The sequence below is a fragment of the Procambarus clarkii genome, chromosome 13 (genome assembly GCF_040958095.1).
Source record: "Procambarus clarkii isolate CNS0578487 chromosome 13, FALCON_Pclarkii_2.0, whole genome shotgun sequence".
NCBI lineage: Eukaryota > Metazoa > Arthropoda > Malacostraca > Decapoda > Cambaridae > Procambarus > Procambarus clarkii.
In genome coordinates, this window is record NC_091162.1 from 4,364,985 (window position 1) to 4,388,962 (window position 23,978).

The window sequence follows — 23,978 nt, forward strand, 5'->3', positions numbered from 1 at the left end:
ACAAATGTGGTGATCCCACTGATGTTAACAACTTCAGACCTATATCAATTCTGCCAAACTTATAAAAAATATTTGAAAAACTAATCTATTTGCAGCTTTACTCTTATCTAGCCAAACTCAATATACTTAGCACTTGTCAATATGGCTTCAAACCCGCAAAAAAGCACTAACGATGCACTTATTAGTATGATTAACATGATACATACAGCTCTTGATATAAATGAGTTCCCTCTTGGGTTATTTGTAGACCTGCGTAAGGCTTTTGATACTGTTAACCACCAAAACCTTCTTCTTAAATTACAACATTATGGAGTCAGAGGTCACTCCCTGCAGTACATTAAGTCTTATCTTACTGACTGGCTCCAGTATCTTTCTGTGAATAATTCAATTTCTCCCACCCTACCCATCAACATTGGTGTTCCCCAGGGCAGCATACTTGGCCCTCTCCTCTTTCTCATCTACATTAATGACCTTCCAAATGCCTCCCAACATCTCAAACCAATTCTATTTGCTGACGATACGACCTTCATTTACTTCAGTCCTGACCCCTCTGCTCTAAATGTCACAGTGAATACTGAGCTAAATAAAGTTCATCCTTGGCTAACTGCCAACAAACTCACCCTCAATATTGACAAAACTTTCTATATTTTGTTTGGCAATAAATCTTCAAATCAAATAAGTCTCAGGATAAATAATACAGAAATTTGTAACAAAATAGTTGGCAAATTCCTTGGCGTTCTCATTGACCACAAACTGAATTTCCACAGACACATTCTAAATATATATAAAAAGTTTCAAAAACTATTGGCATTCTTTCTAAAATCAGATATTATGTACCTCGCCTTGCCCTGGTGATGCTCTGTTACTCCCTTATCTATCCTTATCTCAATTATGGTATTTGTGCTTGGGGTTCTACTATCCAAAAGCATTTACGTCCTCTAAATACTCAACACAAAACTGCTATTAAGACAATATCTATCTCTGGCCCCAGACAGCACACGGTACCCCTACTCAAATTTATTTATTTATTTATTTATTTATTTATTTATTTATTTATTTATTTATTTATTTATTTATTTATGCATATACAAGAATGTACATAAGGAATGTGAGGATACAATTATGGTAATTACAGTCTTGTAAAGCCACTAGCACGCGCAGCGTTTCGGGCAGGTCCTTAATCTAAGAAAATTTTAAGGAGGTAAATACTTGCAAAATTTATAGACAAAAAATGATAACAGATTACATGGAATGAAAAAAAAAAAAGATGAGAGAAAATTATAGGTACAGTATATTAAAGCACATAGGTAGCTATGATTGATTGCAATGACAGCTTAAAATGGTAGTTGACAACAAATTGGTAGGCACAATACAGCAGAAACAATATAAGATTGATTGCAATGACAGCTTGAATGGTAGTTGACAAAAATTGGTAGTCACAATACAGCATATGGCTAGCACATAAAAGAAGACAGCAATGAACACAATGATAAGGTTGTTTGATATTACATACAAATTAGGAGATTGGGTACCACTAGGTACAGAGCAAATTTAAAGCTCAGTGTAGGAAACTAAATAGATGAAGTTAGGTACTTTTTGGTTTTGCTTTTAAATAAGGCAAAAGTTTTACAGTTTTTCAATTCACTAGGGAGTGAGTTCCATAGACTAGGTCCCTTAATTTGCATAGAGTGTTTACACAGATTAAGTTTGACCCTGGGGATATCAAAGAGATATTTATTTCTGGTGTGGTGATAATGGGTCCTATTACATCTGTCCAGGGAGAGTTTCAGAGCATGGTTTGCATTTAAGAACAGGGTTTTGTAAATGTAGTTGACACAAGAGAATGTGTGGAGGGAGTTAATATTTAGCAAGTTTAGAGATTTAAACAAGGGAGCTGAGTGTTGTCTGAAAGCAGAGTTAGTTATTATTCTGATAGCAGATTTTTGCTGTGTGATGAAATCTCTGAATATGTTAGATATTAAGGCACTGCACATCCTCACATCCTTAAAAGCTTCATTGAAAGTTGTAACAGAACCCATGAGCACCACACCAGAAACAAATACCTTTTTGATATTCCAAGAGTACGACTTAATTAAACTAGAAATGCTCTTCAAATCAAGGGACCTAGAATGTGGAATGACCTTACCAATCATGTTGAAGACTGTGCCTCTCTCAACCAGTTTAAGATAAAAACTAAACACTACCTAATGTAGTGTCGATGTCTGTCGATGTTATAAATTTGCTTACTGTTATGGGGGGTATAGAGTATTAAAGAGAAGGGCCAAAAGCTAGAATCAGGGTGTATCAAAATTAGTGGAGATCAGATAGGCCCGGCCTCCAATAAGAACATAATACAATATTAATTTAGTGGCTTAAGGTCAATGTGTCAGCCTAGAGGTTTGATTACTGATCCCTTACACAGGAAGAATGGATACTCCTTTAAAACTAACTTATTTATTAACCCCTCTTAACAGTCCCCTATATACATTAACAATAATAACAATAACTACTCTACCACACTATCTTACGTTAAAAGCCTTGGTCCACATAAGCAGGATACAAGGTTTTACAATTAGGACAAGCTAGGGTAAAGTCTACTTGTAAAGAACTCTAAAGCTTGCAGCAGCTTGGGGTAGTGAGCCCCACGTAGTACTCTATCACAACACAAACACTTAGGGATGCCCAAAACACTGGCTTATACTACACAAATCTCACAAGCCTAGCTAGTAGCACGGTAACACAGGTTTTGTACTTATCTTAGTATTGTATAGACGCTTAAGGTAAGGGAAGGGAGAAAGAGGAGGAGAATCGAGGCAGAGGCCCACTGAAAGATGTTGTCACCACACAGCGAGAACAGAGAAGGACGAGGGAGCCTCCAGTCTGAGCTCTCTCCAGTTGTTGTTGCCGGGAAAACAATCACTGATCGTGCAGCTTATAAACATTACATATCTTTACTGACGTACAATACTGTTTACTTTACTAGTTCTAAGTTTAGTTAATAATTAGTTCACTTATAATTAATCAACAACATGCTCAAGAGTGAATGCTCTGTGAGAAACAAGATTCGTCTTACGTTTGGCAAGGGTGACGGGAATAAGGCATACGGTTTTAAAGAGCCCTGATATAAATATTATTTTAATTAAATGTCCTTCTCACATGATCCAATTTTATGAATTAATGTATATTAATTATTTAGAGCTCAAATTGACCTGGTTTCCATCTAAGGAACCCAGGGTGGTAACACTCCTCCCCCCTTCAAAGAGAAAAAAAAATGTGGCTACTAGAATAGTAGTCATATTTTTTGTAAGAGCGTACAGAGAATAGAAAGGAAACTCTATGCCATAAAAGGAAATCAATCAAAAACAAAAATTTCTCTGCAAGAAAAAGTACAAGGATATTCTCTGAAAGGAAAAGCACACAAAAATAAATTTTCTGAAAGAAAAAGCACATCCAAACAAAAAAAAAAACGGGGAAGTAAATAAAATTGACACGGAATATTAAATGTCACAGGAGAACCTAAAAAAAAAAATAACTAAATCATGACAGTTAGTATATGGCTTCCTGTGGCTCAGATAAATCTTACTCAGGTAACCGGGACAGAGCGTCGGCTATCACGTTGAGCCGGCCCGGTAGGTGGGTAATGAAAAGATTGAAGTCCTGTAGGTACAATGCCTACCTGAGGATGCGTTTATTTTTCGCCTTCATCTGGTTTAAGAACACTAGTGGGTTATGGTCCTTGTACACTTCCACTATATTACCTGTGAGGTATACTTCAAACTTTTTACATGTTAACACAAGCGCCAACGCCTCTTTTTCTACCACTGAATAATTGCATTGCGCCTTGTCAAATTTCACAGAGTAATAGTATACTGGGTGGTCCACTTGATCATCCCCAGTTTGCACCAGCACCCGAGTCAGACGCGTCAACATGAATTTTGAGCAGTCGGTCGAACATTGGACTTGCAAGCACTGGGGCGGAAGCTAAGATCGATTTCAAATTTTTAAACGCCTCTGCACAGTCTGTTGACCACTTAAATTTAACGGCCTTCTGTAACAAGTTTGTGAGAGCACTGGAAAAGTTCTGACAAAAGCGTTGGTAGTATGCATACATACCGATAAACCAGGGGTCATTTGCAGGGGTCCACGATCTTTATGACCAAAGACTAACTCAAAAGGAGAACAACCCAGTGAACTCTGTAACCCCTTTTGGGCAGCAAACAAAACATAAGGCAAGTTCTCATCCCAGAAGTTGTGGGAACTCTCACACGATGTCTTCAACATCTGCTTCAGAGTTAGATGGAACCGCTCAATTACCCCCCTGACTCTGTGGATGGTATTGTCTGGAAACCTTATGAGCTATTCCATGGTCCTTACAGAATTGTTCAAAAATATCAGATTAAAATTAGTACCATTGTCAGTTTGCACAACCCGAGGCAATCCAAAAGTAGAAAAAACTGCAACATACGAGCAACAACAGTCTTTGCTCGGATGTTCCTTACAGCAAAAGCCTCAGGGTAACGGGTCGTGATACACATAATCGTAATTAGGTAAATATTACCAGACTTAGTTCTAGGTAATGGACCAGCACAGTCCATTACCACATGAGAAAATGGTTCCTTCGGCACGACAATAGGTGCAGAGGAGCTTAAGGTGGTGTCTGGTTAGGTTTCCCAACAAGCTGACAAGGAATACATGAGTTACAAAATTTTGCCACATCGCTTTTCAGCTTGGGCCAAAGAAGTATTAAAGATTTTATGATAAGTAATATTAATACCTTGATGTCCCCCCATAGGATCATCATGAGCAGCTGCCAAAACTTTCTCCCTATAGCATGTAGACAACATAACCTGGTGGACTACCTCCCATCCATTTGACAAGGGAGAACTCTGTGGCCTCCATTTTCTCATCAAAATCTGATCATTGTAATAGTACCCAGTTGCTGCATCTACAATCTCCTCCTTAGAGTGAGCTACCTCGTGACATTCTGCAAGACTGAGGTCAGCTTTCTGTAAATCACTCAAGGAGGCGTCCATGCCTCGATCAGATGCCATTGGCTGAGGCTCAACAGTGTTTTCCTCCTCTTCCTCACTGCTCTCGGTAGGAGGCGATGGTAGGCTCTCCACAATGCCCTCCGCCTTGTCATCGAGTCGGGCCATGAACCTGTCCGCAAGGTCCACTTGGCTTACACCACTCGGAAAGTTCCTCGTGTCCTCGGGATTTACCACCTTGGCAACCACAGGGCTGTCCTTACATTTAAGTCCCATAGACCTGGTCACCGCGCACACAGGGTACACAACATTATCCTCTGCGTCGGGTAGATCCAGGGAAACCTTAAGGGTAGGCAACATAATAGGCAGTCTGGAGTCCCCTACCTTATCCCCTGGTAAACCATTACCCAATATTACATCAACGTTAGGGAAAGATAGGTACGAAGTGACTCCGACTGTACAAACACCCTTGTGGAAATCAGATTCCAGAGTAACCCTACGGAGGGGTACTGCTCGAGTATCACTAGTGACACCCTCGACCAGTATTACCTCTCCAGTGTCGAGAGTGTTGGCACGTTGCAAAGCACTCTCCAAGATTAAGGTCTGGATTGCACCGGTGTCTCGGAAGATCACCACGTCCTTCCAGGAAGAACCCTCAGACAACAACAGTCTCCCTTGCGATAAGAATGGGGTAAACAGGTCTAACCACTGTGGGTTGGAGATCTTACTCCCTAACCCTTCAGAAGGCCCCAAGCCCTGTGTCACAACAAGAGCATTGGGTCTTTTTTCCGGGTGCAGTTGCCAACAACAGCTAGTTGTGTGGTTTGCACGTTTACAGTGTAAACCACACAAATCACAGACTCGTCGGGGAGAATAGACATTACTAACAGGATTGCCCTTTGGTTCACCCTTAGGTGCCGTGGGGCTAGACAATTTAACAGGGTTAGTTATGTCTGAAACAGAAGGTGCATTAGTTATAGTGTTAGAATGGGCTGGTCGACTGGACTGGCTGTGGGTATAAGTTTTGTTACTTTGTGGGCTATAATTATTTTTATTCAGGCTTTTGCCCACCAACTGGTAGTTTTCTGCCATCTTGGGCAAATCCATAATATTTATTATTTATTTATTTATTTATTTATTTATTTATTTATACAAAATGAAGGTACATTGGGTTTGTGAGAATACATAGCATAGTATATACAATCTTGTAAAGCCACTAGTATGCGCAGCGTTTCGGGCAGATCCTTAATCTAACAGATAATATTTTTAGTAGGTAAATTCTAGCAGAATTAATAAAATGATAACAAATACATTGCAAGAAAAAAATGAGATGAGAGAGATTAGTAAGTATATTAAAGCACATTGGTATAATAAAGGTCTGATTGATTACATTGACAGCTTGATTGGTAATTTAAACAAGATTAATAGATACCATACAGCAGATTGATAGCACATATAAGAAGACAGCAATAATCACAATGGTAAAGATGTTCTGATTGGGTACATAAAGATTGGGAGATTGGGTAGCAATAGATACAGTGCAATTTTAAAGCAAAAGGTAAAAAACTATGAAGATGAAATTAGGTACTTTTTAGTATTGTTTTTGAATGACGCTAAAGTTGGACAGCTTTTCAATTCAATAGGGAGTGAGTTCCATAGACTGGGTCCCTTTATTTGCATAGAGTGTTTACACAGATTAAGTTTGACTCTGGGGATATCAAAGAGATATTTATTTCTGGTGTGGTGATAATGGGTCCTATTACATCTGTCCAGGGAGAGTTTCAGAGCAGCATTTGCATTTAAGAACAGGGTTTTGTAAATGTAGTTGACACAAGAGAATTTGTGGAGTGAGATTATGTTTAGCATGTTTAGGGAGTTAAACAAGGGGGCTGAGTGTTGTCTGAAAGCAGAATTTGTTATTATTCTGATAGCAGATTTTTACTGGGTGGTGATGAACTTGAGGTGGTTTGCAGTGGTTGAACCCCATGCACAGATACCATAATGAAGATAGGGATTGATTAGTGCAATCTCCTTAATCTCCAATCTCCTTAGCCAATCACAGGCGAGCTTGTATGCCCTGTAGGAAGGCTTCCAAGATGGCCGCCTGCGCTGCTATGGTAACAGAGTGGGCAATGGTTGGCGGGTTACCTCCTCACGGCGCAACTCATTATCGCACTTTCGTATAGTCAATATTGACTTATTAAATACGTGCATGTGTGACATACTAATTTATTGTGAATATTTTAGTTTACCTTGAAAAGCTTCATAGAAAACACCGACCCTACCTAACCTTCTTAGTATGTTAAGATAAGCATCTTATTGCTTCGTAATTATAATTATTACTTAACCTATTATAGATATATCTACTTAACCTATATCTATTATAGATATAGGTTAAGTAATAATTGTAATTACGAAGCAATCAGATGCTTATCTTAACATACTAAAAAGGTTAGGTAGGGTCAGTGTTTTCTATGAAGCTTTTCAAGGTAAACTAAAATATTCACAATAAATTAGTATGTCACATATGCACTTATTTAATAAGTCAATATTGACTGTAAGAAAGTGCGAGAGCGGGTTGCAGTACTACCTAATAAATTCAATACAATCTACCTTTGCTATCAGAATAATAACTAACTCTGCTTTCAGAAAACACTCAGCTCCCTTGTTTAAATCCCTAAACTTGCTAAATATTAACTCCCTCCACACATTCTCTTGTGTCAACTATATTTACAAAACCCTGTTCTTCAATGCAAACCATTCTCTGAAACTCTCCCTGGACAGATGTAATAGGGCCCATTATCACCACACCAGAAATAAATATCTCTTTGATATCCCCAGGGTCAAACTTAATCTGTGTAAACACTCTATGCAAATTAAGTAACCTAGTCTATGGAACTCACTCCCTAGTGAATTGTAAAACTGTAAAACTTTTGCCTTATTTAAAAGCAAAACAAAAAAGTACCTAATTTCATCTGCTTAGTTTCCTACACTGAGCTTTAAATTTGCTCTGTACCTAGTGTTACGCAATCTCCTAATTTTTATGTATTTAACCCAAACAACCTTATCATTGTATTCATTGCTGTCTTCTTTTATGTGCTAGCCATATGCTGTATTGTGCCTACCAATTTTTGTCAACTACCATTCAAGCTGTCATTGCAATCAATCTTAGCTACCTATGTGCATTATTATACTGTACCTACAATTTTCTCTCATCTTTTTTATTTTCTTGCTATGTAACTGTTATCATTTTTTTTTATAAATTTTGCAAATATTTACCTACTTAAAATTTTCTTAGATTATAAGGACCTGCCCGAAACGCTGCGCTTACTAATGGCTTTACAAGATTGTAATTACCATATTATGTATCCATATTATATTTTATATATCATATCCATGTATATTTTCCCAATGTGCCTTCTTGTATATGCATAAATAAATAAATAAATAAATAAATAAATAAATAAATAAATAAATAAATAAATAAATAAATAAATAAATAAATAACCTTACCCCGTAAATGCCAACCCATGTCTTGCTATTTTCAAACAATACTGTTTATTGATCAACTTGTATTACTGCTGCTTTCCGCTATGTCCCTCGCCGGCCTTTTTTTCCTGTTTCAACTCAATTTACTTTAATCTCAATTAATATTAAGTTTTAGTCCGAGTGGAGTTTTTTTCCAACACCTTGCCCGAAATGCTGTGCGTATTAGTTGCTTTAAGCATTGTATGCACTAGGTCTATCAATAAATGCAACATTATGTTTGTAACTCATCTTGTATGTATGTATGTACTTTTACCTGAATAAGCATTTGATTTGATTAGCGTTATTTTGAAGGACCACTTTTTTTGTACGAGTCTCCCCTCGCCAAAGTTCCTTTTTCTTAGATTTTGTTACAGAGAAAACGGGGCAGCAAAAGCCTTTAACCTGCTCCCCGGCCGTGCACCTAGCGACTATCACACAAAACTATACATTTAGTTTAAAAAATAATTAATATATTAACAGCTTTATACATTCATTAAAATTTTTATAAAATTACATAAGATTAATTAATTTCATTTGAAATTAATAAATTTTCTATTAAATTTTACATAACCAGTTAAAGCTAATAAAAAATAAATAAAAAAATTTATATATATATATTCTGCATTGTATAGTATTCATAAAGTACATACATAGTGTTGATTTACATTAATGATAATTTTTAAATACGAAACACTCGTATTATATTCCCATTGATGACAAGTATCTTATAAGAGATAGGAAAGTTATTATGTAAGAGTACATTTTTTAATTTTTTATTAACCAACTTGTGTATACTCAACAATTAAGCTCTTTTAAGAACATGGTTACTAACTTTAAACCAGCAGAAACCACTAGGAAACATGAAGAAATGTTACAAAAGTTTGAGAACCATCTCAACACCCTACAAGAGCAACGCGCTGTTGCTGTCAGATAAGAGCACCTTGGTAGCTATGAAATTGAAGATAGAGCTCGCCAATTTCGAACGCAATTAAACGTCTGAAGGAGGAAACTGCCCGTCAAAAGGAAGCTCCTCAGATACAGAAGGAACAAGCTGAACTTCAAAGTAAACTTCAGATAGAAGTTCTTCAAATAAAAGAACGTGAAGCTGCCCCACAGAAAGAACAAATGGAACTCCAATGTGAACTTGAGATGAACAAACTGCTTTACAGAAGGAACAACTTGAAATGCAGCGTGACCATGAGAAGAAACAAACCGAAAATCAACAACAAGCCGCTGAAAAGTAAGCAGCCATCGCTCTAGAACACCGCAGAAAAGAGATTGACTTGGAAACTACACACCACACTCAGCGCAAGGAAGCAGAAGCTAACCTTCCAGAACGTTCCAATCTTTCTCATGCAATTAAGTTAATGCCATCTTTTGTCGTGCAAAAGTGCAAACTGGAAATGGAAATGCAAACAGTATTAAGCACCATTAAAAATACTTAAAAATAGAAGTTCTGAAAAGATGAACCTGTAATAAAGCCAAGTACAATTACCACAATTTTAATTGAAGAGTCTAGGAGCATTACCTGAGAGAGACTCCTAGGACAAGCCCCCAATTAATGTGACGTGAAAAAGAACGGTTGTTAGTGCAGTCGCTATTAGGGCAGATGGAATGCCTGTCACATTAAACAAAAAAAGTAAAAACAAAGTAGACTGCTTGCTGACGTCTTCACAGTGAAGTAACTGCAGGATAAAACATAAAGAGGACACAAATTTAAATACTTTAAAAAAAAATGAAAAAATGAACTTAACAACAAATATAAATAGTTCCTTCTAAACTTGGCAATATTACAATGTGCAAAATGAACAAGACAATCAAACAAGCAAGTTAACGTTACGTTAAAGTACAAACAATAAAATGGTGCAGGAATACTGTATGCTAGGCTGCGTAAATCTACTACCACACAGAGTCGTATGTTAGCCTCAGTCTCCGTGGTGTAGTGGTAAGACACTCGCCTGGCGTTCCGCGAGCGCTATGTCATGGGTTCGTATCCTGGCCGGGGAGGATTTACTGGGCACAATTCTTTAACTGTAGCCTCTGTTTAACGCAACAGTAAAATGTGTACTTGGATGAAAAAACGATTCTTCACGGCAGGGGATCGTATTCCAGGGACGTGCCCGAAACGCTGCGCGTACTAGTGGCTGTACAAGAATGTAACAACTCTTGTATATATCTCAAAAAAAAAAAAAACAGATCCAGGCAGTTAAGCACTGAGGAGTATTCTGAATCGTGGCAGTGGCTGGCTTCTATTTATATGGGAGGTGGACAAAGGTAGGTGGCGCTGATGTCTTCGATAATTGGAGGCCAGCTTACACAAACTACCATTGCGCTTGTTTCGGCCGATAGCGTGAGCTCCCAGCCACCAGGTGCGATAGGATGATGGGCATTGGAGGGTAGGGGGGGGGGGGAGTAGACTACTGTCTAGACGTCTTTGAAGTTTTTTTTTTTATTTTTACATGCAAGCATGCAAGAGAATTATAATAAATACAATAAAATATCAGAAGACACATCACAACAAGTAAAAACATAATGCCACCGGCCAGAACTAAACAGGAAGCCCCACACGCAGAGTGTGATGGGAAACACACGGACACTACTGTACCTTAGGACATGTTGAGTTGGGCAGGCCGCCCCTTGCGAGTCGCACTGGGATGTCGACGGGCCCACGACGACAATATCAGACAGTGTGAGGTCTGGGACCGAGAGTGCTGCATGGGGTAAGGTCGATTTTAAGCAGGCTAAACCCATGGTACCATCGACTGGCCCACGTGTCATTGCGGTGCAGTGCGGTGCGTTTTGTATGTGAAGCGGCTGCGGACGAGGACGAACAGAGGATGCTGAGTTGATTGATGAAATTAAGCCACCCAAAAGGTGGCATGGGCATGAATAGCCCATAAGTGGTGGCCCTTTGGAGCCATTACCAGTATCATTAGCTGATACTGGAGATCTGTGGAGGTGAGACTGTACCCTACGGAGAGATCGTGACCTCTGGTCACCGAGTCCACGAGTGAGCCTTAAGTAACCCTCGCACGTTGCGTGGCAGCTCAGGCGGTTAGATGCCACTCTGGAACATATGTTTTCTTCTCACAGAAAACCCACCGCTTTTGGGAAAAGCAGCGGCCATTTTGGTGGTTGACAGTGTCAAAAGCTGTCATATGTATCAAATTAAACCCATAAATCAATAAATCCATCAATGTTAGAATCTCACCTTGTATGTATGTATGTACTTTACCTGAATAAACATTTTAATTTTTTTGATTTGATAAATGTCAACCCATATTTTGCTCTTGTTAAACAATGCTGTTTGTTCTCCAACTTGTACAATTGATGATTTCTGCCATGTTCCCCCCTTTTTTATTTTTATTCCTTTTTTCAACACAATTTATACCTAATCCTAATTACTATTAAGTTTTTGTCTAAGTGTTCTTTCCCCCCCCCCCCCACACCTTGCCCGAAACGCTATGTGTATTAGTGGCTTTAGGTATTGTATGTACGAACTCTATCTATAAATCCAACATTATGTTTCTAAATCATCTATGTATGTACTTTTCCTGAATAAAAATTTGAATTTGAATAACGCTATTTTGAAGTGCCACTATTTTTGTACAAGTTACCCCCATCCGCCCGCAATAGATTCATTTTCCTACATTTTGCTACAGAAAAAACGGGGCAGCACAGGCTTGTCATCTGCTCTCCGCCCGTGCACCGAACGACTGTCAAAAAACTCTATATTTATTTGGAAAAAAATATTAAAATATATATAAAATTTTATTGTCATTATACATTTTATATAAAATTGGATATTTAAAATTAAAAACATTTCAATTTTTTAAATATTTTTAAAAGTATAACATAAATACTTTAGGATTCAAAATAAATAGTTAAATGATTTATATATATATATTCAGAGGAGTATACTTCCTTATTAAGGTACATAGTATAAGTTTATTTACATTCTTGTAAATTTTTTAAATACGAAACGCTCGTATGATATTCACAATTAATACAAATATATTCTTCTGGCTAACACCTATGTACACTTCGGTGCAGAAACTGCATAGTGATCACTAAGTGATTTACCAACGAACATTCCATCCTATCTTGCACAAGGTTTCTACCCATTACATAATCAAGTCTGCCTCCCAATAAGTGAGTTTGGGTATCTGTAGTATACACGGTTAATCTGTTGTCATAAACATATTTGATAAATTTGCATCCATTATCGTTGTTAGTACTCCCAGCGTAATATGTCTAGCATTAAAATCTCCCATGTATATTGTCCCATGATTGTCTAGATCTGGGAGCAATGTTACATTGAGTTTCTGGCTTCTGGCATATACGTTGAGGAATGAAAAGTGGCCTGCTGTAGTTTGTACATGAAAGTGATGGTACTGTGTGTGTACATTGTGTGACGTGCTCACAAGAATGTGCGGTAAATCACTTCTGACGTATGTTAATAGGCCTGTGGCGTTACTGTTATTATAGGATGCATACCCTCTGATTTTTGGTGGGGTTTTGTTTATCATATTGGACGTGTAGGGCTCCTGTAAAGCAATTATATCTATGTTGTTATTGGTAACATATGCAATTAGGTCATTCAGTCTTTTGTTGATGCTACGAATGTTCCAACTGAGAAACCTAATGGTTCTTGTGTCAACAGCAGCCATCGTCTTGGTGGTGTTCCTCCCTGGGACTGGTGGTCCCATTGTTGTCCTCGTCCCACTCACACAATGTGTCAATAAGTGACTCTACGACGTAAAGAGCCACACCAACCTGGCGTTTGGTGTCGTCAGGAACATCTGGTGACATCATCAGTTTCTTGATCACTGAGCAACTCAGGATGGTCCGCGAGTGAATGTTATCTGTAAGTCGTATGGCATAATTACTGTCACTCAGAGTATTATCTTTTTCATTCTCGTACTTGGCTTGAGCGCGTTCCTTAAGGTCATGAATCATTTTAAAATATGCTGATGCAGATCGACTTCTTTTTCCAGTTAATGTTTCTGTGTCACTATCACTGCTGTCATCCCTGAGTTGACTGACGACGTCGCTGCCACCGCCGCCGCCGCTGCCGCCGTCACCACCACCACAAGGAACCTTTACCAGCGCGGGCCACGGCTGTGATACAGCAGCATTGAGGCTGCTGTATCTCTTGTGGAGGAGCCCGACGTAGCGTCTGTATAATTTCAGTCAGTTCTGCTACCTGTGCTTGCAATGTTGCCAACTGTCCATTAACTGTTGTATCAGGCTGTTGTGTGTTGTCAGGGGCGTTGCTGGTACTGTCACCACTATGGGGTGGGTCAACAGTACTAGAGCCGGTATCAGTAGACACTTGTTGTGTCTCGGGCACTTGCCTCCTTGTGCCAAGGGAGGCTGGCCGTTTGGTATAGTCTGAGTGCCAGATGGTGACTCCCTCCATACCACATCTGAAACACTTCAGCGGCGGTTTAGACGGAGCCACAGATTCAGGATGTTGCCCTGCTTCTGTTGAAGTGTTCTGTTGCTCCTGTTCCTGCTTTCTTTGGTCTCTGGTCTTCTTATACTGACAGTCCTTCAGTGGATGAGGACCGGAACAGAGAGCACACTTGGGTGTGGGGCACAAGCAGTACTTAGCTATGTGGCCACTGCCACAGCACTCGTAACACTCCACAGGGTTCGGCTCCCACACCCTGAACGTGCTGGGGTGCGCATACAACCCACCAAACCAATACTGGTCAGGTGGCGGATCAGGCTTTTTCCAGACTATGACTATTTGATCAGTAGGCTTACCATTCTTGGTCAATCTTCGTGCTCTGTGTACCTCGTCTAATTCATAGGCCCACTCTAGTGGATACTTGTGACTGTACCTGTAGACTAGGTATTCATCCATCTTCTTGTTCCGTGTTGGATTATCTAGAGGGGAGAGCTTTACATCACCTATTTTCCCTTCTAGAAGAGCCTCCACAACCTGCTGCTTCTCTCTTAAAACATACACATATGGAGAGTTGACATGTGGACGTAGCACGCCTGCAGAGCCAGGTGGATACTAGTCGCTCAGTTTCTTACTCCACACAATCCTGTCCGCCACACTCGTGCCTTTAGGGAAGGTCAGACGTGTGTACTCGCTCCTTGGTGCTATCGGACGCCTTCCACCCTGTTGTTCACCAGGCTTCTGTTTCCCTTGTTTCCTTCTCAGCCTCTTAGTTACCATCTCCACAAACCCATCATTGGGTGGTGGGGTGACAGTGTCACTGGTCACGGTAGGGGAGAGCCCTGAGGGTCCAGCAGCTACCTCCTCCATACCTGCTTCTTCAGGCGGCATTAATTGTTGCTCTAACCTCTTCCGATACCTGGTTTGCATTGATAATTATATAATGATGATTAACACGACAAATGACAGAGCAGGCAGCATGCCTTACCAGTCATCAGCGCCAACAGTCATAAACCTGCTCTGAGGGGAAGAGCACTCTCAGTGGGGTTGAGAGTGCTCAGACGACTTGGATAAACACTTGGATATTTCACTTGGTTAGTTGGGACTCGCAGAGGGTAGCCCTCAGTGACTTATTCTCCTATGTGTGGACAGAATGTCCCCTAAGACAGCCTAACCCTGCTACAAGGGTGAACAGATGCCCAAGTCAAGTGGCCCCCCAGATTTTACAGGTAACCGCATGGGCCACTGGACCGTTCCACTTGACCTGTTGAAATGGCGAAATGAGAAGAATAAGAGAAAATGGGGAAGATAAGTCTTATAACTAGGAATGTACAGGTGCTCTGTACAAAGCTGGCATCATTGAAGTGTTGACGGCTGTCAACCTCCCGCCAGGGAAGGGATAGGGGGGACCGTTGGGTCAGCGCTCTAACCGCAAGGGTCAGAGGTCCGTGGGGGTCAGATTACGATCCCACAACTCTCCTTGCTGTTTGTTGCCTGACGCTGTAGATGCCCTGTGGTTCTTGCTAGAGTCTTACAGTGAGTCCCAGGTACACTGTACAGGTGATGCTGTGTTATTAGCACCAGCAATGCTGCATCAAACACTAATGTTTGGTAGGCTTCCCCTACGGGAGCGGAGGGTGCAGGCTGGCCTGCCTCCGACCTCAGGCGCCACTCCCTAGTTCACTCTAGGGGAGCGGAGGGTGCAGGCTGGCCTGCCTCCGACCTCAGGCGCTACTCCCTAGTTCACTCTAGGGGAGCGGAGGGTGCAGGCTGGCCTGCCTCCGACCTCAGGCGCCACTCCCTAGTTCACTCTAGGGTTCCCTTGATGCTAGTGACTTATACAACAGTGTTGGAACACTCAGCAGCACAGTAGTATTGTGACGATACCGCCCCGGCGATCACAGCACAAGGTTGGGGAAGAGGGACTTGACCCAAAGAGGGAGAGGAGGCGCGCACATTCTCTCAGCTCAAGACCTGGCCAGCGAGTGGCTGGGGTAGTGACAGTGCCAACCTCCGCCCGAGCTGCCTAGTAACAGGGCTGACGCCATGATGTCAGAGTTCTCACGCCATCCAAAGGGAAGCTAACAGTGGCTTGGGCCCTTGACCCTTCATGTGCTACGCGTTGATTGGTGGAATTAAGCAAGGAGGAGACGGCGGAGCATTCACTCAAGGAAATCATTCTGAGTTGAGCTGCTGCTCCATCTGGACGTAATTTCACTGGTTCGGCCAAACTAGTCGAAATTATCGTCTGCAGCAGCATTTAAGTATCTCAACTACACTGTACCTTCAACGCGCGTCCGCCGGTAAGAACACAGAATCCGGATTTTGTGGCGTTGGTATTGTGTTTGTGGGAGAATACTTGATAACGATAGAGTAAGCGTGGGATTGCCAGAGCCGAGGCAACGGACGGTGTTTCGTGCATTCGCGTTTACTGTAATCATCGTGCATCATCTGTTCTTCTGCTTAAGTCACTTAGCAGTCGAGAAATCAAGGAGGACTCTCCAGTATTTTATAAAGTTTTCCGTCAGAAATTCATGGAAATTTCTGATCCATCCTAGAGTCATGGACTTCCACTGTGCCATGCCGCCCATTTCGTACCACACGCCTCCTCTCCCTGAGGGACGAACGCCGAAGGGGAGAGGAGCCCAATCAGAGCCCGCCGTGACGTCACCGAGTTCCCTGGGCGGCGCCAACGTCAGAGTTGAACTGACAGTGAGAGTGGAAGGACGTTCCTCAGTCAGCTCTCGGGGTTTGGAGGCTCATGGAGCCTTACTCAGTTGATTAAAGCAAGCCATTGCAGCCTACCATTGTTATTGCAGACCCTGTGCTTCCGGGAAGCAAGAAGAAACCAAGTTCGTTGAGCAGAGAAGTGCCAAACTTGAAGAATCGGTCGCCGACGACGCTGGAGGGACCCCGCCCGCCTGACGCTTGAGGGTCCGGAAGGTGTGGGGGGCAGGCCTAGCTGTGACCGGGTCACGTTCACTGAGGATTTTGTAGGGACGACACCGTTCCTAGGACAAGGAGCCACGCCTTGTGGAAGGGACCAGTGTGTGTATACAGTGCCCACTGGTGAACCAGGATTGGGATATCTGAAACTCTGGGAGTGATACGGGGACGGCGCGAAAGCTTCACGACACCTGAGACTTGTGGAACGTTCCCGGATCGTCAAGGACCGACTCAGGAAGCTTGGGAATCTCACAGCATCGAGGGACAAGCGTCATGAGCCAGGAATGTAAAGGTAGATCAATTTCCCTCCCATTACCCCTTATCTGAGTAGGCTAGATAGGCCACGATATTTACCTATGTATGTTATACAATACAATACAATACAATACAATTTTATTTAGGTAAGGTACATACATACAATAAATATTTACAAGGATTGTTTGACTTATAGGTAGAGCTAGTACATACAATACCTAAAGCCACTATTACGCAAAGCGTTTCGGGCATGATAAACTTAAATGACAAGCTTAATACTAATTGAGCATAATGAGTAGAATGAAAACAAGAAATGAAAACATAGATGAAAAAGCAGCACAAATACAATTATGTCGACAAACAGCGCTCTTTAAAGAAAAAAACATACATTGGTTGACAATAGAAGGGTAAGGTAGGTTAAAGGGAATTTATTAGGTATAGCTTCGCTTTTAACTTAAACTGGTTGAGAGAGGTACAGTCTTTAACATGGTTGGGAAGGTCATTCCACATTCTGGGCCCCTTGATTTGTAGAGCATTTCTAGTTTGATTAAGTCGTACTCTAGGAATATCAAAACTGTATTTGTTTCTGGTGTGATGCTCATGGGTTCTGATACAACCTTCTATGAAGCTTTTGAGATCAGGATTGGCATTATAGTTTAGCGTTTTATATATGTATAATACACATGAGAGAATGTGCAGTGACTTAATGTCTAACATATTCAGAGATTTAAGTAGGGGTACCGAGTGATGTCTGGGGCCAGAATTGGATATTGTCCTAATAGCAGCTTTGTGTTGAGTAATTAGAGGACGTAAGTGATTTTGTTATATAGTATAATGTTATAGTATAACATTGATGCATTAGTAGTAGGATAGGCTGCAGGGCAGCTTGTGTCCTGGACTGTTAAAGAGGACAGTGTGTTTGGACGACGGGGCAGTTGAAGAGGTGGTAGCCGACGTCAACGAAGAGGCCCCTCTGGGAGAGAGTGTGTGGCTCCTTTTTAATCTGCCCAGTTGAAGTTGTTGGAGATCGTGAAAGAAGAGTTGCTAATGATCTCCATATTGTTTATTCTTATTTTCTATTCCTGTATTAATTTTAATGGTAATCATGTAACTTATGTCAGTAAATTGACATGTTTTATCATTGTGTTTAAGTGTGCCTCCATAATAATCTCTATGAGCATACACGAAGGTTATCATAGTACCACCTATTGAACACCACGTTTTCTACAAAAGTTCGTATTGGCTGGAGAGTGGTGGGGCAGCACAGACTTATATAAAAGTGCACCCTAGGCCATCCGACCAGTATCAGAGCCGGAATGGTGGCAACATTTTGGCAACAAGCAATGTAGTGGCTGGAGAGAGGTAAAGCCACACAGATTTTTATGGAAGTGTACCTTGGGCTGACAGACCAGTGTCAACTCTGCAGGAGTAGCAACACTCAGGCAACAAGCAGTATAGAATACACCCACTGAACTGCACTGCTGGGGTGCAGAGATCTCAACCCAGCTGGTGACCTTGTTAAATGAAGATAGAGAAGGCAGGCGGGAAAGGAATTCCTGCAACTTTTTGTCTGGCAGGCAAGACTCAGGTAAAGTTATTGTTAAAAGGTAAGTATGGATCTTCTTTCGCTCCTTCACAGGTCTAGGCCGGAATTGCTAATAGCAGTTTCCCTGTGGTTGACTGAAGGGCTTCCAGGATGAATCAGTGGCACCCCCCAGTAGTGGGGGCAAAGATCTGCAGTGGTGGGTATTACTGGTCCTCTCCTGTGGGTCCAGGAGACTTCGTTGAGTTCTCAGAGTCAGAGCTGGGGCTAATTAAGTATTTATTTATTTATTTATTTATTTATTTATTTATTTATTTATTTATTTATTTATATACAAGAAGGTACATTGGGATTGTGAGGATACATAATATGGTAATTACAATTTTGTAAAGCCACTAGTACGCGCAGCGTTTCGGGCAGGTCCTTAATCTAAGAAAATGCAATGTACAAGAATGTAACAACTCTTGTATATATCTCAAAAAAAAAAAATTAAGTAGGTAAATACTTGCAAAATTTATAAAAAATGATAACAGTTACAAGGCAAGAAAAAAAAAGATGAGAGAAAATTGTAGGTATATTAAAGCACATACGTAGCTCAAATTGATTGCAATGACAGCTTGAATGGTAGTTGACAAAAATAAATAAATAAATAAATAAATAAATAAATTTTTATTCAGGTAAGGTACATACATACAAGGTAAGATACAAAAGTTGATGAATTTATAGATAGAGCAAGTACATACAATGCCTAAAGCCACTATTACGCAAAGCGTTTCGGGCAGGAAAAACACTAAGACTAAAAGTTAATACTAATTGAGATTAAAGTATAAATTGTGTTGAGAAAAAAAAAGAATGGAAAAAAAACTGCGGGGGGGAAACATGGCAGAAAAAAAAAATACAATTTGGTCAACAAAACAGCATTGTTTAAAATAGAAGACATCGGTTGACATTTTGGGGGTGAGGTAGGTTACATTGAGTTAATTAGGTAGTACTTAGTTTTTATCTTAAACTGGTTGGGAGAGGTACAGTCTTTAACATAATTGGGAAGGTCATTCCACATTCGAGGTTTCTTGATTTGTAAAGCATTTCTAGTTTGACTAAGTCGTACTCTTGGAATATCAAATAGGTATTTGTTTCTGGTGTGGTGCTCATGCGATCTGTTACAACTTTCTAGGAAGCTTTTAAGGTCAGGACTGACATTACAGTTCAGCGTTTTATATATATAAAATACACATGAGAGGATGTGCAGGGACTTAATATCTAACATATTCAGGGATTTGAGTAGGGGTACCGAGTGATATCTGGGGCCAGAGTGAGATATTGTCCTAATAGCAGCTTTGTGTTGAGTAATTAGAGGACGTAAATGATTTTGGGTAGTAGAACCCCAAGCACAAATACCATAGTTGAGATAAGGATAGACGAGAGAATAATAGAGTGTCACCAGGGCAGGGCGAGGTACATAATATCTGATCTTAGAAAGAATGCCAACAGTTTTCGAAACTTTTTTTGATATATTTAGAATGTGTCCTTGGAAATTCAGTTTGTGGTCAATGAGAACGCCAAGGAATTTGCCATCTACTTTGTTACAAACTTGGGTATTGTTAATCCTGATATTTAATTGATTTGAGGATTTATTGCCAAACAAAATATAGAAAGTTTTGTTAATATTGAGGGTGAGTTTGTTGGCAGTTAGCCAGTGATGGACTTTAGTTTTAGTTAGTTTAGTTCATTTATTATGCACCCAATACCCATCTTGTGGGCAGTAGTGGAAAGGGTTACAGAGGCACATAATGGGCTCAGGGACTGAACCCCACAATTCATTTAGCTAAGCAAGTTACAATCTTGATGAGCTAATTACAAAATTCAATATAAGTCGTCATATCAACAATGGGTTCGAGATCGACCTCAAGTACAGGTTCTAAATTAAGCAACTGACATATGTGGAGAGCTAGTGTCACAATTTATATGTTTGTCCTGCACACCGCCCCCCATCCAGTGGGCAGCGGTGGATAGGTGTGAGATTTTTCTCTACGCCTACTTCCCTTAGGAGGTGGACTACAAGTTTAAAGTCTGCTCACGGCAGTTAAGCATGAATCCAATAGAAAAAAGGAAAAGCGGGAGCAAACCGCCAGGCCTCCACCACCAAGGGTGAAAACCTGTCCACAATAGGCCGCTGGCTCCTCCTAGTTAAACAGGACGTTAAAACTAATAAAGGGTAATCGACGTGTTCTCACAATCAAATATTTATATTTGATGTGGCGCTATGAATTGGAATTCAAATTCCCAAGAACAGCCGCCTTATCAAGATGACATCAACATTTAATAATTTGCAGAAATATGGTGGAATAATATGGTTGAAGGGTTGACATCAAAGACCGTTTTCTATAACATAACAATTTATTAATAACAAGAGACTAACTACTACATTACCGAGTTTACGTTACGTTAATGTCCATCCAGTGGCACGATAACAAACAGCTAAATAGCAACCCTTGCTGTGAGGCTGCATACTGAACTAACCTGAACACAGGTGTGCCCACTGATGACGCAATATTGCAAAACAAAGAAAAATATCACAGACTAAGTTACACCACAGCGAATGGTTACGTTATTGTACATCAAGTGGCATTTGCAACACAGCTATTCAACAGCCCCTCGAGAAGTGACAGCAGGCTCCATCTTGCTGACACTTCGGGCTGACAACATGAACTAACTGAACAAATGAAGGATATCCACTGAAGACAAAGACACAAGCAGGCAATCAATAGTGTCTCGGTTTCCCTGACAGCTACTATAATCACAAACTTAGAGGATTTGTCAGAGTCTGTCAGTATTTGTGTTAACGTAATATGCTCGAGACTAATTACCTTTCTGGGGTATAGCAATTAGGGGCTCAGGTTAATTAGTGGAGTAATTAACATTAGAGAGCTCCGATGACTCGGTAAAGCGAGGTCATGGAGCTAGCATAAATCGTTATATTAATCATATCCTGTCTGAGGACAGTGGATTAGTGGCACATCTTGTTAATTAGGGTAATTAACTCCTTTCCCGTGAATTCACAGTGTTTGATGAGACCTGCTTAGGCAGTGCGGAGTGAGACGTATTTATGGATGATTAATTATCGGTCCTGGTGACAGTTAATTAATTGCTCAGAAGTAATTAGGGACTTAATTAGGGTAATTAACACTCACTAGTAATTTTTTGACACAGACTGTGGAGAAGCTACCAAGTTAGGGTAGGCTTATTTAACGTAACTTAATGGGGATGTAATTAGTGGTCCGTTTGACCTTAATTGAGAATTACTCACTGAATACTTGCAAGGAGTCAAGTGTGATGTAATATATGTTTGAGTTATTGTTAACAAGAGAGAGACAAGTGTTAAAGATTAACGTAGAGTATCATCATGTTGTTGTCTAGTGTGAGACAATTGTTTGTGATTACCGTAGTACTTTGTTGCTGACTGCTGCGATCAGTCAATTAACGTAATTAATCACTTAAGGCAATTTCTTTTGGTTGTCGTCTGGTGACGAGAGTAGAGTCATCTAGGGATCTGTGGAGCTGTGTCCCAGAATCCCGCCTTGCCTGTCTTTGTTACTGTTTACAACAGGGCAACTTCTTGTTGGGAGTTGCAAAGAGTGTTCACACTGGGATGTGATAGGGGGGGGGGGTCACTGTTGGACTACCCTCCTAGTTACGTGGGTCTCTCCTGGGGGGGCGGGAGGACCCCTAAGTTTGTGATTATAGTTGCTGTCAGGGAAACCGAGACACTATTGATTGCCTGCTTGTGTCTTTGTCTTCAGTGGATATCCTTCATTTGTTCAGTTAATTCATGTTGTCAGCCCGAAGTGTCAGCAAGATGGAGCCTGCTGTCACTTCTCGAGGGGCTGTTGAATAGCTGTGTTGCAAATGCCACTTGATGTACAATAACGTAACCATTCGCTGTGGTGTAACTTAGTCTGTGATATTTTTCTTTGTTTTGCAATATTGCGTCATCAGTGGGCACACCTGTGTTCAGGTTAGTTCAGTATGCAGCCTCACAGCAAGGGTTGCTATTTAGCTGTTTGTTATCGTGCCACTGGATGGACATTAACGTAACGTAAACTCGGTAAAGTAGTAGTTAGTCTCTTGTTATTAATAAATTGTTATGTTATAGAAAACGGTCTTTGATGTCAACCCTTCAACCATATTATTCCACCATATTTCTGCATATTATTAAATGTTGATGTCATCTTGATAAGGCGGCTGTTCTTGGGAATTCGAATTCCAATTCATAGCGCCACATCAAATATAAATATTTGATTGTGAGAACCCGTCGATTACCCTTTATTAGTTTTAACGTCCTGTTTAACTAGGAGGAGCCAGCGGCCTATTGTAGACAGGTTTTCACCCTTGGTGGTGGAGGCCTGGCGGTTTGCTCCCGCTTTTCCTTTTTTCTATTGGACTCATGCTTAACTGCCGTGAGCAGACTTTAAACTTGTAGTCCACCTCCTAAGGGAGGTAGGCGTAGAGAAAAATCTCACAGCTGGCGCCCAACGTAGGGCTATGCAACTTGGGTTCGAGCCCATGAAGTGCAGTCTTATTGATTTTTAAAGTAACATAAGATATCATTGCAGAATATTGTGGAACAGTATTGTTGGAGGTATGTTTTGTGCACGGTTGTCACACTTAGGTACACACACCACACACACTGTATGAAAGAGGTATTTCATTAATTTCATTAAGAGGTACATTAATGACCTTCCAAATGGCTCGCAACTCCTCAAACCAATTCTATTTGCTGACGACACAACCTTCATTTACTCCAGTCCTGACCCCCTTGCTCTAAATGCCACAGAAAATACTGAGCTAAATAAAGTCCATCTTTGGCTAACTGCCAACAAACTCACCCTTAACATTGACAAAACTTTCTATATTCTGTTTGGCAATAAATCTTCTAATCAAATAAATCTCAAAATAAACAATACCCAAATTTGTAACAAATTAGATGGCAAATTCCTTGGCAATCTCATTGACCACAAGCTGAATTTCCAGGGACACATTCTAAATATATCAAAAAGATTTTCAAAAACTGTTGGCATTCTTTCTAATATCAGATATTATGTACCCCGCCCTGCCCTGCAGTGACTCTCTATTACTCCCTCATCTATCCATATCTCAACTATGGTATTTGTGCTTGGGGTTCTACTACCCAAAATCATTTACGTCCTCTAATTACTCAACACAAAGCTGCTATTAGGACAATATCCAATTCTGGCCCAGACATCACTCGGTACCCCTACTCAAATCTCTGAATATGTTAGATATT